The 17,086-nt window shown below is 38.7% G+C and overlaps 2 protein-coding genes across 2 annotated transcripts in view; one reads left to right on the top strand and one right to left on the bottom strand.

Moving 5' to 3' along the window:
* The window catches only part of LOC128744281 (6-phosphofructo-2-kinase/fructose-2,6-bisphosphatase 1-like), a 173,852-nt gene that overhangs the window by 33,178 nt on the left and 123,588 nt on the right, over positions 1–17,086 (bottom strand). The window lies entirely within an intron of this gene.
* The window catches only part of LOC128744280 (alpha-N-acetylgalactosaminidase), a 107,993-nt gene continuing 101,304 nt past the window's right edge, over positions 10,398–17,086 (top strand). Inside the window, exon 1 of the mRNA XM_053841137.1 lies at positions 10,398–11,154. The gene's annotated coding sequence lies outside the window, so the exon portion shown is untranslated. The remainder of the gene's footprint in view (positions 11,155–17,086) is intronic.

The raw sequence follows: 17,086 nt of genomic DNA on the forward strand, positions 1-17,086 counted from the left end.
ATGTGGAGCAGTTTTATGCAATGGAGCATATGTGGAGCAGTTCTCCACATATGTGGAGAAGAGACATATTGTGGAGCAGTTCGTGTAACACTTGATGTTACTTACATTCCATTGACTCTACACCAATCTGAAAATTTGTCAAGCAAAGTTTGGAGCAAATGACAATCATCAGTGTTGTTAATGACAATATATAACTTTAGGTCGTCTACCTAAACTAACCAGGAACTATCTCGGAGACAAATGTTTGTTAATAAATAGGGAAAACAGGAATGGGCCTAAATTGCTACCCTGCAGCACACCTGAATATTTAGTAAACCGGCGTGATATGGATCTAGCAATTTTTACCACCAACTGTCTTGCACGCAAATACTAACGTAGTCATCCAGTGGACGCAGTCGAGCATCCGATTTTGTACAATTTTGAAGGGGTCATTAAAAATTCCTTGCTGTTTTGGCTCATTTCTACAGCGTTATTCCGCTTAAGGGCCAAATTTATTTTTGGCATTTTCGGGAGGTTCATACTTTAACAAATGTTGTGTCAAAAGGATTTTTCGATATCTGATGTCGTGGAAAAGTTACAGCAAAAACAATGGGGTCACTTCAAGGGAAGTGCATTGCTAATGCTATACAAAACTTTAAACGCGTTTTTTTTCGAAACCATGTTTTCTCAGCTGACGGTAAGTGTATGGCAGAGCCTAGTGAACCGATTTAGTCGAAATTTATTTTCAGCATGTAAAAATAAATTATCTAAATTGTTACGTAGCAGTTTTTCGATATCTCAATTTCGGACAGTATGACCAGTAATAGACCAGTCATGTTTTTGGAGACCTTCTGTTCTAAATTATCACGCAATCGGATTATCACTGCCCACATATATGTAATTACAATAATGCAGAATGAATCCATCAAATTCAATCACCACCAAGTCCTACAGCGAGCGACATCCTTTAGGAAATGTTGATCACGACGCAATAATCGCCACTTGCTCAATGACTTGTAAATACTAATAATAACAATCATGCGAATGTCAGCTTCAGCTTCAGCACAAGGTAGGAACAGTCCTACGTATGTTTGGTCAGCTGTGGAACGTCGTAAACACACAACGACTGCCTTTCAGTTCGTTTCACATAATTCTAAATGATCCGCCTCAAAGAGGCACAATAAAATGTGATTGCTCATCGCTTTTGGTTCAAAACAAAATGCTCCAAATGCTATTGATATTTGAAACAAATTTGAAACCGGGGACGGTAAGTTAAAAAGTGGACTAAATATAATAATTGACGAAGATGTAGTCACGATTTTCTCGACGAGTCCACTTCTAAAACGGAATAACTAGCTGTAACAGCTAAGGTACCAAATACACAAATATTTCGATACAAAAAAAAACACTAATAACTCACAGGATTTGGAATATACAATAAATTTACAGTTTAAGTTTTAAAAATAATGCAAGATCTGGTTTCACTTACATCAATACCGGTTTAACTGTTGGAAGTGTTACTTTGTAAGTCTTTCACGTTGGGTGCCTGTTCCATGAATATAATTAAGCCACCTCAAAGACACATTTTTGCGTACCTCTGTCAGCCTGTCAGCTCTATCTGAAATAGTTAGCCAGGGTAAATTGCCTTGAATAAAATATTAGAAAGTATACTAAAAGCTGTTACTTCCTGATAAATACTTTCACGATTCATTGCGTTAAATTTTGTGTAAAAGAAAGAAAGAAAACAGAGCAATAAAGCAAGGGAGTGTAAATTTTTCTGTACTAGTTCGGAAAAGAATAATGTTTATATTTTGGAGACAGCACATTTTCATGACTCACTCCTAGGCAAACTTATTTACAAATCATTCTGTTACACAAAAACCAGAAAGTCATCCGCTGGAATTAAGTTCATTTTAAAAAATGGTAGCGAATTGAATGATAACTGATTGACTGATTGACGTGTCTCAAAAGACAAAAAAATTATTTCGGTCAACATATCACCAAAGATAAAGGCGGCCCAAAGTGATAATAGTTTCACTGCTTTTAATAAGTTGAATAATTACAGCATCTGCATAGCAATCTCCAAAGGAAAGTGCCCTCATTGATGAAAGAGGTTTGAAACTAGTTGTCACCGGGCGTCGCTTGGCTGCAGCGCATTCATAAATCTCCGAGGCTTAGGCTCAGCCAGCATAGAGAAGCGATGCGATGCGGCGATCGACGGTGAGAATCGAAGCAAAAAAGCCACACAGTGCCGCACCGGCATAAAACAAGTTCTGGAAAGGGATTTTCCATCAAGTTCCTTCGGAAAATGAACCACGGTACCCTAAACTGCCTTCGGCGCCAATACACATCACCGAGCTTGCCGACTAGTCGTCGTAGTTACGATCCAAGCCGCTCAGCTCGAAGCAGGAGGAAAAAGTTACTGCTACAGTTTTGAATAGCTAATGTTTGCTTGCTCACCACACGGGGGTTGCACTAAGTGCACGCGGACATCGTTCAATTGACAGATCGCACATGGCTGAGCTTGCCGGTGTGGTGTTGAACCGAGAAATAAAAAAGTGGATTGCATTTCCTTTCGAGCTTGTTCGGTTAAAACGTTCGTTTGGCTTGTTCGTTACGCACCAAGTCTAATCAGACATGTAATAAACTGGCGAACGGCGGCGGCGTCGTTGTCTTGGGATCTGTCCCGGTTATGCGTTACGCAACGCTTAGCGTATGTACGAATTGACTCACACTGGCGCTGTCGTTTGGTTTTCCTGGAAACCTACTTTGCAACATGCATCGATTGATGTTTCCGTGCAGGGCGACCTATTGCTCTATATATATCAACTAGTACGAATTGAGCTCAATTAGGCGCTACCGCACTTGTTTTGTGGTAATTTTTTGACCTCGATACTCGTTTAAAAGTCCAGGAAATAACGTTTATAAAATTTCTTAGTATCGATTCCGATCTCGATCATCAAGGGACATTTGCGTCAATGATGGTGAAAGGTCCTACTTATTGCACACCGTATAGCGTGTTATACCACGAGAAAACTATTTAAACGTCAGATCCAAAACATCCGAAAAATAGAGACAATTAGAATATTTATTTCCGGATTGAATTACTGAAATACTAAATATTTTAGACCATCTTGTTGTAATGAACTACTCGCTCAACATAGACCTGTTCCAACAGTTGTGAGTATGTTTCATAAAAAAAACAAATTTCTTTTTTACATTGAACAAACCTAAGGAACAATACTGACTACACTCAGGACTCCTCAGGAAAGAAACTGACCACCTCTAAAGATATCTTTACGAACCTTACTATTTCTTCTATTTCGGTTCTCCTCATATTTCATATTTCCAACCGTTTACTATTACTATTGTTCGTTTTCACTCTCATTTACTCTTTTTCTCCCTTCTCCCTCATTTTTCTCTCCTTTTCTGTTTTCTTTTATTTTCCCCTCCTTTCCGTCTCTCCTTTTCTTCACCTCTCTTCATCTCTTTCTCTCTCTTCTTCTGCTTATCTCTTCCTCTCTTTATCTCTCTTCCTCATTTTATTTCTCTTCCTTACTTTGTCTCTCTTCCTCACTTTATCTCGCTTCCTCGGTTTATCTCGCTTCCTCTGTTTATTTTTCTTCGTCTTGTCTTTTTCTCTCGTGCATTTGAGTGTTTGCGCATGCGTTTGAGTGCGCAGACACATTTGTGGGTGTATAGGTGCGTGCGCAGGTTTATCCCAAGCAGCATTTGCAACATCTTCCATGTTGCTATTAAATATTATTCAAATTGCAAAGAACTTCGCCGGTCACAGTATTGAAATACATAACAAACGAGCAACTTTTTGTTACTAATATGTTGGATTCAGGTTATCCAATACTTATAGTGGCTGTCACAAATATATTAGTGTATTAGTGTATATGAAACTTCATCGCAACATCGTGTTATTATAATGTCATTGGTAAACAATAATGTCACTTTATGTTGCATCATGTTGATTCAGGCATATTTTTAAATTAAATGTAACTAAATAGAAACATATAAACATGTTCATATAAAAATAAGTGAGTCGTGTGAGTGCGAATAGGCTTAAAGTCTCTTTTAGTATCGCAGTCGCGAATAGCTGCTTGTGTTTCGATAATGCGCATTGATGTTCCATGAAACATCTGTGTAACAATTGATTGCACATAGGCTCCACCTCTTGCGCTTTTTCAGTCACATAACAGTTTAATAAAGCTAACGGAAGCGAATTTCTACCATATTTTAATGTTTCAATTGTAGTTGCGTAAACCTTCATGCAACAAATGGCGCTGCTTGGGATGTGCATGAGCATTAATATGTGTGCGCGAGCGTTAGTCTGACTACGCTGTAAATGTTATCTTAAAACGTTTTTATGAGCAACCAGCGATGCCAACCTTCCAGACATTTGTGCATGCATAAATTTGAGACACTGTCACACTGCGGATAGTGTTTTATTTTGTATAACAATAATAGTTTGTGAAGTTAGTAAAACCAGAACACAAATGAACTAAAATAATTGGTGGGCCCTAAATTTATCCATGCGTAAATGTCAAGAAGGTTGATATCGCTTTGAGCAACTAAGATTGAAAACGTTATATTGAAAAATCAGAATGGCTATGTTTTAGGCACGACCACATGGTTAACGTCAGTGTTGCGTAGCTCACACTCGTGTGGTCTAATTTTCTTGCACACGCATACTCGTTCTAACGAACACGCCGGCATAAGCATACCTTACGGCCTCACGCTCTTATTTATTTATGCACTACGACGAGTTTTTGTGTTGGTTTTTCAGCTAATAGCTACGGTCATCGCTCTCGCTCGTCACTGAATCCGAGCTGCTGATACCGGATACTCGCGAGGGCTCGCACTGTACGGTAGAATCGAGGGGGAAGATGAAGAGGAAAAGAAAAAGTAATGCAAAATATGTATTCCCCTGCACCACTAGCTCTCATAGGCAGCTAATTGCTAGTTGTTTGACTCGCGAGTGGGCTATGCAGAAAGATGTTATAAAACTGTGCACTCGCGAGTGTGTAGGTAGTAGAATGTCTGCACACAGCAACGACGACTGTATGTCCTACGCTTGCGTCGGTGGCGTAAGCGATGAATGCTATGCTTCTCATACTCACTCGCGTGAAAGTAGGCATCGTTGGCTTCTCGCTTAAAACCTTGAATAAGAATACTTTTTTCACGACTTCGACGCATATACAGCCAATAAAGAAAAAAACAAATATCATAAGTTATTGGCGTAAGTGCTTTGGAATAAGGAGAATGATAAATATTCTATTGAAAAGTAACCTGACTAACTGCACTTGATTGGGCCGCACGGCAGTTTTTTACGTCCTGTACTTATTGTATTATTCATCAAGGATTTATGCAATTTGAAGTTGCACTAAAACATTCAAATATTCGCGGATAGGGTCAGTCCCAGTGTAGTGATTAGCAGTCACGCCTCTCACGCGGAGGTCCCGGGTTCAAATCCGAAACCCGCCGAAGTCAAGAATGACCCAAGCTGTTGAAGTGATTATAATCAAACGAAAAAAAAAAATTCGCTGACGATACGTTTGAATTCTTTCCACCAAGCGATCGACTGTAGGATTGTACCACAAACCCAAGAGGATGGCACACTGCTTCTGGAATTCTTCAACGAAAATAAATTGTTTCTCAATCTCAGTACTACTTGCGGAGGCAGCTGCCAGACCTTGTTCCTGTGTCAGTTCATAGTGTAACTCTTGAAAATGTTAATGAATATTGTAATATTTGGGGTTGACATTCGATGCTACAATGAGGTTCATTGAACTCAAATAAGCTTTCATCAGTAGAAAAAGTCTGGATGTTTTTGGCTTACAGGATCCAAAGGTGGTCCAATGGAATCTCGGTTGCAGTAGTTCGGTCGAGCGCAGGGTACGTGACAATGCACGAAAGTTCATAAAAGACAGGATGGTCAGTGAATCGATTTCACCATTCAATATCTTTGCCACAAACACTGCTTGCTGACTATTTCTACGCTGCTCAAGCGTCTGAAGATCCAATAAACGGCAACGATCGGCAAGCGGTGTTAGATTCATTGGATCGCGCCGTTATAAGTCTCTCAACGCAAGCCTCAAGAAACATTTTTGCACTCGTTTGATATGCAGATTCCACGACAAGTGATATGGACACCATACCAAGCAAGTATTTTCAATCAGCGGGCGTACTATCGAACAAGAGCCTTTGAAACCAGATACAATCGTCCATGGAACGAACCACAGTTTGCAACTGCAAACAGCGAAGCAATATCGTTTACAAACAGCAAAAACAGAAGAGCCATGTTGCTGCCTGGAGGAACATCCGAGAGGTTGGTAAACCAGGAAGAGAAGTACTAGTCAAGGTACACACGTAACTCTGCCACATAGGTAGGAACTGAGCCATTTAGTAAAATTCCATGGTGCGCCAAGTAGCGAAATTTTAAGCAGCAGTATTTTATGGCTTATACTATCGAACGCAGCCTTTAAATCCGTGTAGATCACATTGATTTGTGCTTTTTGTTCCATGTAGATGTGTTCTCAAGTAGATATGAAATCTAGAAGGTTCGTGCTTACGGATTCATTAGACATAAATCAATGTTGGTCGGTGGAGTTATAGCATTTTATTCTAGCGAGAATAAAATTGCTCACTATTATTTCAAATAGTTTGACCGCGGAAAACTAGTGATGCCACGATAGTTTCTAACGTTCCGACGGTCGTCACTTTTTAATTTTATATTGCTAAAAACCAGTGTTGGGTACCGCTAATTCGCTAACCGACCAATCGAGAAACGCTAGTTATACTTTATAATTTATACTCAGACTAGCCGAATTGTTGCTGGTCCATAATTCCAAATGAAGTGCCGCTGTTTATTTTAAAATTAATCAACTGTAGAGCATTTTATCCATTAACCCTAGATGTACCAGACCAGTCATTTTGACTGGTCGTGCAATTTCAATTTGAAGTTTTTACAACATCTAACATTTGATTTTAGAAATGATGTTATGACTTTTGTAGCTATAAGTAGAGAATACATTTTATGAACTTAATGTTATTTTATATATATTAGTAACAAATATAATTTTTGTTTTTGCTATTTATACCAGCACCAGTCAAAATGACTGGTGCAAGATTCTATGAAGAAATGTAGCGTTTCGGGAGAACAGTGAGTCCGAAGCATGAAATTATTCAGTGAAATGCCGTTCCTAATGGTTCTTGGCCATTTTTATAGAGTTTTGTCGAGAGTCAGCCATTTTCGGCGGTCCTATTCTTCAGCTGACCGATTTCTCGCCGGATCTCTTTGAGATCGGAAGTCGAAACGCCCTTAGGCTCACATACGTTGACTTTTGCTCCATTTCCTTCTGCTACATCAGCAATTAAGATCAATATCAAAGAACTGCTTCCTCTCACCAACCACCATGCGCTGGTTTGTGGTCAGGTTTCCCTGCTCGTTCGTACACATATCAGGCCTCGGCGCGTATCCTTTACGAGATGGGTTCATCCTTATCATAGAACTTGCGCATCTCACTAGCCTGAAATAGTGGTTCTAGCTCTTATGCGTTTGCGGCCTCACTAACGGCGGAACGTATCCTGCTACATTTATCGTCGAGGGACGAAGCACCTGGCCATGGAGGAAGGCGCATCGTATGCGCGTAGTTCTCATCACATTCCGGGTTGTCTAATTATCGATTGTTTAACCGAGGGTGGCTTTGTCGTGAGGTATATGCCGTCGATAATTTTGGGCGCACGTGTACTGCTACTAGGTAATGATCTGAGTCGATATCCGTACCCCGTAGGGAGCGTACGTTGGTGATGTTCGATAAAACCCGACCTTCGATAAGAATATGGTCGATTAGGTTCAATGTTAGTTGGTCAGGTGATCTCCTGGTGGTTTTGTAGATCTATGTGGGGAAAGAATGTGTTTCTGATCCCCAGGTCTCAGGAAACTGCAAAGTTGATGCATTGCTGGCCGTTATCACTATACATTGCTTCCCTGTTGATCTGATCGTTGATGTCCCCAATGACGATGATATCCCGTGGCGAGCACTCGAGCAGCTATCGTATATTCCTTCCAGCTGGACATAGAACACTTTTTTCGTCGTCGGGTCTACATTCGTGTGGCCAGTGCACGTTTATGATGGTGTAGTTGAAGAAGCGGCCTGTTATCCTCAACACACATATCATCTCCCGATGCTGCATTCTGCCCATCACTACGAAGCCCGTTCCCAGCTCGTTGGTTACTCCACCGTTCTGGCAAAATTGGGCCTTGCCGCCATGGATCCCCCAAACCCGCCTTTGCGATAGATCTCCTGTAGTGCCACAATGTTGAACTTTTGCGGTTCTAACTGAACATACATCCTGTCGCCATCCACGAAATTTAGTGATTTACAGTGCCAGGTAGGAAGCATCCATTCCAAATCCTTGTTTCATCACCTGTCCATGCTAAATGTTTCGAGTCGAATTTTCTTGATTTTTCGTAATATTTTAGATATAAAAAGCTTGCCTTCATAGGGCTATGCTGCCGAGTCTTATGATGGGGCTGCCATCGTATAGTGCCGAGACAAGACAGTGCTTCCTTGCCTGTCGGTATACGACCTTAGTTACCACCAGGGTTGGTTATCACACTTCCCCTAAGATTGCTCGTATTCCGGCTGGTAGGGTAATCAACCTATTTTGGACCCCATCTGTAGCTGTACATAATTTGAACACTTACAGCAAAATCAAATGAAAGTGTTCAAATTATGTACAGCTGCAAATGAGGTCCAAAACAGGTTGGTTACCCTACCACGAGGAGGTGGAGATAGAAGTTACTGGATAAGAGGCTAAGGACCACTATAGGGTCTGTGTTGCACATTATTCATTCGTTCACCAACCGTTTCTTATCCACCAGTCATTTTGACTGGTTTTGGTATAAATAGGTATATTTAAAATGCTGGTATAGCTGGGTGTTAAAATAGGTTTTTATCTTAGTTAAATTAAGAAAAATCGTGTAATATATACAAATTAGTAATAATTTGTACAGTAGTAGATTACAATGCAAGTTGTTGCGATATGTTCAAAAATAAACAGTGACTGTTAATTTGTAGTTTGCGATTAGTGATTAGGGAAATTTCTACGATTATCGAGCAAATTGTATCGGTTAGCGAATTAGTGGTGCCCAACACTGCTAAAAACCAAGGATAATTAATTTACACTTTGTCAATCGCACATTCATCTGTAGCTGCATTGACTGCGATGGAAACGCAATCTTCTTTTCAGCTACTCCATGTTGTTCCGTTCCGTGGGAACATGTTTAGTCCTGCTTCCTGATCTGCAACTGTCAAGGCATGACAGTAGTCAGTATGTCTACCGTGCTAAGGAAGTTGAGAATTAGTGAAGAAAATGATTACAAAGCAGATTTTAACGCAATTTTCAAAACTAATTTATTCTTTATCAAACACCCTTTTGTTTACAGCTGCACCAAAACTGATGATTTTTGATCGATTTGTGAAAAAATAATGAAAAACCATTTGGAAATCGCTGAGTGTTTTGCGCTCAAAGCGTAACCATTTTTCGTGATAAATGCATTTTTAGATTATTTGGAATGACCTTCCCATAAGACAGTTTCTCAGACACTCTGCAAATTAGATTAAGCATAATATAGATGCCAGTATTTCATTGTATTACTACTAATAATTAACATAAATCGAAGCAATTACTGCTCAACGAGCTCAAATAATGATCACTTCCATCCTCTATTTTTTGCCATTCTTTTTATGTAGGTAGTACCTACTTACATGTACTTACTTTACAAACACTTTGCAAGTTTACTCTACAACAACTTTACAAGTTTAGTGTTTTGCTAGTGTCAGTTTTGGATAATCACAAACTATAAATACATTTTGTCTTGAAGGTTTTGTATTCAAATTTTTGGACAGCAGTAATATTTTTTAAATATTTTTTTCTACGACAAAAAATACATTAGAATCAGCTGGTGAAATGCTGCTGTCTAGGTAAAATCAAATGAGCATTATGTCCGGTAATCTTCATCGCAACAGCTAAAGCAGCATCAGTTGATGCAACCAGTTAGTAGAAGAAACATACTGTTTGGACGGTTTTACTTCTCACGCAACATATTTGGGCACCACCATGCTACATTTACGCCTGTGACGTGACATCGCGTCGCTCTTGATCGATTTCCAGGTAGGTAGCATAATCAAATCCATTCGAGCAAGAGCACTAGGTTTAAGCCGTGTGTAAAGCCGCGTGTTATCCAGCTGAACTCTCTGGCCGTCGAAGAGTATATCGGAGAACCACTCGACGATTGCTCTCACTTGGTTCTTCTGTCTGTCTATGCGACTGTTTACATTGAAGTTTATTTGTTGATTGTGGATTACGGGCTCGACGACGGACCAACTTCGAACCCCTCGGTAAGTATTGCGCTGACTCTCGAGCCAGACGCACGCGTTTTTCGAGGTGCTCTTTCAAACCTTCAATATCCGCTTTTAAGTTACTTTATCGTTGGGATAGAATCTTGCAGTTTGATTCGCTGTGACATAATTGGGAAGTAAGCAAACAGTCCAGCTGTCGGAAAAAATCGCGGACGTCGTTAAGCCCGCTGGCCACTCGGTATTGGCATCCGGTGGTTATATCTGCAGTCCGAACGAACGAACTGGTATCAAGAGAAGCGCGTGTCTGGCTGGCTAGTTCAAATCAAGTGCAGAATAAATCATAAAGCAACTGGTGGGCGTCGATTTGCTTGGTTGCTCCGGGGCAAAACCGCTTTTTTTTATTGTTATCGTGCTACAACTCAACCGCATTCGCAAAAATAGTTTTCTTTCTGATAGCTGTTATCTCACCGCAAGCCAACAACCACAGCTACAGTTTGAAGTTATAAACAAGTTGAAACGAAAAGAAAAGGCGCAGTTTGTGGGGTTGGGGCTGTTGTAGTTTTTCTAAGTGGTATAAGAAAATCGAGCCAATAATCCCGATCTACGCCGGGTGAAATTGCAGTGGTTGCAGTGTGTAGCACTTGCGGACGATACGCTCAGCTCCGAGTAGCCGCAAGTTTTGTGCAAAGATTCGTTCAAGTGCTTCCAGGCTGTGCTCATCGTAGGTAGTATACGGCATCGATCGCCGACGCAGTCCACCGCGAGAGGTTATTGACTCGGATCTATAAATTCGACGCAGGTCAGTACAGCATATATGTATGAACAATGTACAACGGAACAAAGAATCACACTACTAGGGGCTTATTATCGCACTAGGAAAGTTTTGAGCAGCCGTGATAACGCAAAAGTAATGTACGGAAAAAGTAAACAAGCCATCGGCCGATGGGTGAAGTGGACCGACACGATGAGGTCACGGTGATGGCGTTGAAATTCGGCGAGGAACTTGCTAAAATTGTTACGCGGTGTCAATGACATGGGGCGTTATTTTTGTCATAAATTAGCCATTTCTGACGCATTGATTAGTTTTATTGTGGAGCCATGTCATAATAGATTCAAAATTTCAAATTGGTACTCAAATAACTTCTTCTTTATTGACATAAAATTAGTTCTGATTTACAAAAAAACGGACATGTTATTTAAGGATTAGAAATTAGATTCAAAGTAGCTAAATCGGTGAATCAACTGATTGTTTATTACCAATTACCTTTACACGAAAGTTCCTTATTTTGTTTTAATTTTTAATAGACACCTACCTACCTACATTTATACTTAAGTATAAATTTGGTATACTTAAGAAACTTACTTTCACAGCTGCAAAATCATATCTGCCTACTTGTCACCCTGCTTCTTTGCAAAGAAACGGTACATGATTATCAAACTAATAAAAATGTAATAAAACTGAGATAAAAATTGACCAAGCACAGGCAAGAAGACAAAACATGTTGAATAATGAAAAAAAAACGGAGCTGTGTACTAATAAACTTCATTAAAAAGCGCAGATAACTCGTCCCAAGCAACAATGTGAGTTTTATTGTAGTCTTATGGTGGTCTTCAAGACCAATTTTGGTCTTAAATGTCAACATAAGAGTGTAATAAAACCCAAATTGCTACTTGGGGTGAATACATTCACAATAGATTAGAGCATTACAAATCAACACGAACAGTAAAGACAAATCAAACAATCTCTGTAACAATTATTAATGTGGGATACCAAGTAGTTTGATGTTATACAAAGCAAATCATACATAGAAATAAACATATCAAATCCCACTATTAAACACAATCTTTGGATATAACGATGAAGATTTTTATAATTCTTCATATTTGAGTAGTTGCGCCATTTTTCCTTAAGGGGGAGGTGCGACATCTCTTGGGGTAGGATAATCATTTAAATCTTATCTTGTAGATAACATCTATAAAATTTCTAATTACACAAAAGATCCAATTCCATCGTAAATCCTTATTCTTGTTTTCTATTTATGGATGCATTCAAATGCCAAATGCCTAGGATTCGTAAACGTACAGTACAGTATTTTTTGGAATGATTCTGTGCAAAACTAGAATCAATTGGCAATTCTTTAAATTCATATTTCGGAAACCTCTGGTCGGGTCGAAATTGCATTTCTTTAAGGTCGTCGAAAGCACGTCTCCCAGCTATTTCTTTAAATTTGGATACCATACATATATAATACCAAATTATAAAAATATATCAAGTTATCGATTCTCGGATGTGTATCAACAGAATAATGTTTTTGTTGTTCATATTTTCAGTTATTTCAAACTTTGTTAGACTGGCTTGACTAATATTCTATTATTTTGACTTCGATTCGGTTTTTCTAAATTCGTTTTGATTCAGTTTTTTGTTTCGTAAACTATTCCGACATAGGTTAGGTATGTTTTGTCGACTGTGAAATTCACTATTTTATTTTTATCGGCTGTCAGTCTTATTAAATCAGAACAGATTTTGTACTTTCTCCAATGTTTTGACTATATTTTGTAGTCTTTATCAAGGATTTTTACGATACATTGGGTGTTAGATTTGTTACAAATTTTGTTAATTTTTAATTTTATACGTACAATACTGTCTGTCCTTAGTCAATTGTCTTTGTTTAGTTAAAGTAACATGTCTTAAGTTATTTTTGTTGCACATCTGTTTTCCTTAACAGACAGATTATTTTTGTCGCGATTTGGTTTTTCTTTGCACTGTCGGTCTAACGTCCACATATTGTAACTACATACGACATATTTTTGAATGTATCCGTAAACAGAAAACAAGAATAAGGATTTACGACGGAAATGGATCTTTTATGTAGTTGGGTGTTTTATAGAGTTAATCCACAAGACAAGATTTAAATGAGTATCCTCCGCGATGAGATGTCGCACCTCCCCCTTAAAGAAAAATGGCGCAACTACTCAAAGATTAAAAATTTTAAAAATCTCTCTATCTACTTCATCACTTTTTTGTACTGCGATTACTGATTAGGTTGAGATTCTAGAGGGATTCTTTTATTGCTAAATGATATTAAATTACATTTTTTGCATTAAGTTCTAATCGACCTTTTTTCGCACCGAATGTAGAAACACATTGAGTTCTTCGTCATTTCTTATTTTTAGGAAGAATTTCATGTCGTCGTCATATATTAGCGCTTTAAGTTCCTGCAGAAAGGAGCAAATGTCGTTTACGTACAAAATAAAACGAAATGGCCCCAAAGCCTTGAAAGACACCAGAAGTAGCTTTGATTGAATTCGAGTTCTTTCCGTTAAATATAATTATTTGTCAGAGATTAATTGAATGCGATTCAAGCCATTTCAAGAGCCCTGGCTCAATTCCAATGTTTTGCCATTTAAAAAATAGCAGTCAGTGCGATCAAATGCCTTGCTTAAGTTCGTATAAAGTGCTTCTATCATGGTTTCCATTATGCAATGCATTAAATTACTAGTCTATGATTTCCAGTAAATATGTCGTAGTCGAGCGTCCTTTGAAGAAGTCGTGCTGCATTTCTGTAATTCTGTTTCTAATTTGAAGGAATAATTTTTCAGTGATAATTGCCTCGAAAATTTTTGGAATGCAAGAGATTACGGCAGTACCACGATAATTACATACGTCAGATTTCGGCCCGATTTAAAGATAGGCACAAAGCCATAGTTTTGGGGAGATTCCGGATTCCAGTGAAACGTTAAAAAGCCAAAACAAAGTTCAGAACCTTTCGAAGCACCTATGTTTGTATTGTTTGCATTCCAAATTTTATCTCGACAATGCTTGGTCGAAATCTTTTCGAACATTTTCGTATGTATTAAACGAATACTAATATTATTTGACCAGCAAGCGGACTGAGTTCTTTTCACACCTAGTTCTATAAATACAAAGTATTATGTAATAGAATCAATCCATTCCCAATAGCAGTTTTTTGGATTCAACCTGGCACTACGGCATATAGAGAATTGAATTATTGCTGATTGCAAGGAAGATTGTCCAATCAATAAGTGCGCAATCGCTCATACAAGTGCTAATTTAGCTCAAATCCTTTCGGTCTCTTCGGCGCATTTATTGCTTGGAATGTAATGAAAAAGTGCGCCGAAGATACCGAAACGATTTAATGCAGGTTCGCACTTTTATGAGCGATTTCGCACTTTGGTTGGCACAATTTTCCTTGAAATCAGCAATAATTTTTAATTTAAATTCTCTTCGCGATTCGTTACAAACTGGATCAAACTTAATTAATAAAATATCAGAAATTATAACAAATTTTTTTCTTGATATTTTTCAAATACATTGAATGGCATTCAGTACAACAAAATATCCAACATATAAGCACAGACAAACAGACATAACTCTTGGAAGAAAAATCAACAAAAAATATCGTACCTCCCATTTAGCCTGAACACCAGCACCATCTATGGATAGACATTCCCAAATATTAAGTAGTAACAGGAGTATCCCTCGAAGTAGCAAGTATTTTTTGTGGGGAATTCCCCTTCTTTCGTCAAAAAGCGCCACTTTGACCAAAACGGACACATTCCCAACTAAGCCCAAATTTGAAATAACGGTTTAATCGGTACGAAGAATGGAAAACGAGTGTTACGTCTGTTTGTCTGTGATATAAGTGAAGTGATGAATGTGAATGTCTTTTTAAGACTTTAACCTTCTTAATCGACAGACTTCCCAGCCGATTATTACAGCACAGGACAATTACGGGACAACCTTTAGCACAATAGCCTTGATCAATGCGATAGATCGATTTAAATCTAACTACAAGGAGTCTTTACGAAACCTCATAAAAGTGTTTGAAGAATTTGGAACATCCGGCAAGGAAAACCAATCTAGTAAAATCTATAAAATAAACTACGCGATCGAGAAATAATATTTTTATAATGTGAGTTCCCTGGATACATATTGACATGCAATGAATTTAACACAACATCACCACTCTACCGGTAGCTGTCCCTCACGGAATTGTACAATAACTCTCATGGATTCGATCATAATTTAAACGGCAATGCTCACCATAAATCATCGTCCGATGATTCGAAATCGATTTAACAATAAATACAAACTAATAAAACGATTGAAGTTTAAAGCGTCTGGACAAGCGCAATATCCTGCAGATTATGATTAATCATTCGCGAATTGTGGCGAATTGACGTCGTTTGAAACCACGTCGTTGGGCTCATTCGGTTTCGGGCCAAAAGGTAAAACCAGGAAATAGATGACCACATAAAGCAGACCAGACCACTATCGAAGAAAAAGTATACCGGCCACACGGCCATTGCAGCGTGCCGCCGCGCCGAGACCTCTGCCATCACCGCCCGATATTCACCCGTGTTCATTGGCAGGGTGTGTTGTGTACTTTTCTTTACACATAGCATACTTCATACTTTCTTCCACCGCATTTCCTTTGGTGTGTTGAATAAATTAATAGACTCAAAGAGCATTCAATGCTATGGCCCTCGACCGTGTCTATAAGCCTGGGTTAGTGGTGCCATCGAGGCTATAATAACAGAGATGCATGTAAATAAGTCCGTGGACTATCAGAGCCCATTAAAGAGAATGAAGGTAACGAGTACGAATAGCATTAGCATAATGGAGCTGACAGGAGAGTGTATATAAGACATGATACGATTGGATCGAGTGGAAAAGGAATGGAAGGATTGAATTTGTTAATATAGCTAAACAAATCACAGCTTCTCTTCTTTAGGTCGAACAAACAGGTTTTTTTATTCAAAGTTCGGCCAACAATAACGCACTTCCTTCTATCTCGCTGTCTAACACTTGAGATTTAATAAACGTACAGCCACGGGCAAATGTTGCTGCCGTAAGCAGATCTTCTAAAATATAGGTCAATTCCTCTGCTCTTTACGTTGCCTCCATGTGACGGAGAAACGGTACTAATCACTTGTTTTTTTTCTGTAAATTTAATTTAAGTTTAGTTTTTGTCGACTGTACTGGTCAAGTTATTTTTTGCTTTCTCACGGAAGAAGTAAATGTATTTTTGTGAAGAACGAAACTTGGATGAATTGTATGCAAATCTGTATGCAAGCTGCGGAAAATAATTCCCTGGACAGGTGGGGCTTAAATCTACATTTCTCAATTTCTTGTCGTGTGTGTTATTTAATTACACCACCGGCCAGAAAAGTTTGATATCCAGTTTCTTTAAAGTTTAGTTTGATCTTATTCTATTCGAAAAAGCGGTTCTCGTCTCAAAATCAAGGTTATCTCCAACTTCGTTGAATATGCGAAACCAAGTGGTCATAGCAAGTTCGTTCGTGTGGAATGACCAACATTGACATTTTACAGAGACGTCGTCGTTATCAATGTCTGAATGATATTTTCCATAAAGTTTTGCACATCTATCGTGTACTTAGTATCTTCAAGAGGCCAAAAGCAAATGATGTTATAAGTTCTGTGGTGTTGGAACTCAAGTCGTTCAAAAACTTCAATCAAAATAAATATTTGAGCTCCAATTTGAGCTGGATCATGGAATAGAAATATTTCCAATTATTTTCAGTATAGCCACAATAGTTTCAGGCCAGACCAACTGTGAAGTATTGGCGTAAAGACGATTCTGAGAAATGAATCTTGAACGAACAAGCTATTCATACATAAATAAATTTCTGAATCATCAAGATAAGTAGAAACTGGGACGTCCCGTACCCGCCGCTTCTGATCAATT

Source organism: Sabethes cyaneus, chromosome 3 (assembly GCF_943734655.1).
Source record: "Sabethes cyaneus chromosome 3, idSabCyanKW18_F2, whole genome shotgun sequence".
NCBI lineage: Eukaryota > Metazoa > Arthropoda > Insecta > Diptera > Culicidae > Sabethes > Sabethes cyaneus.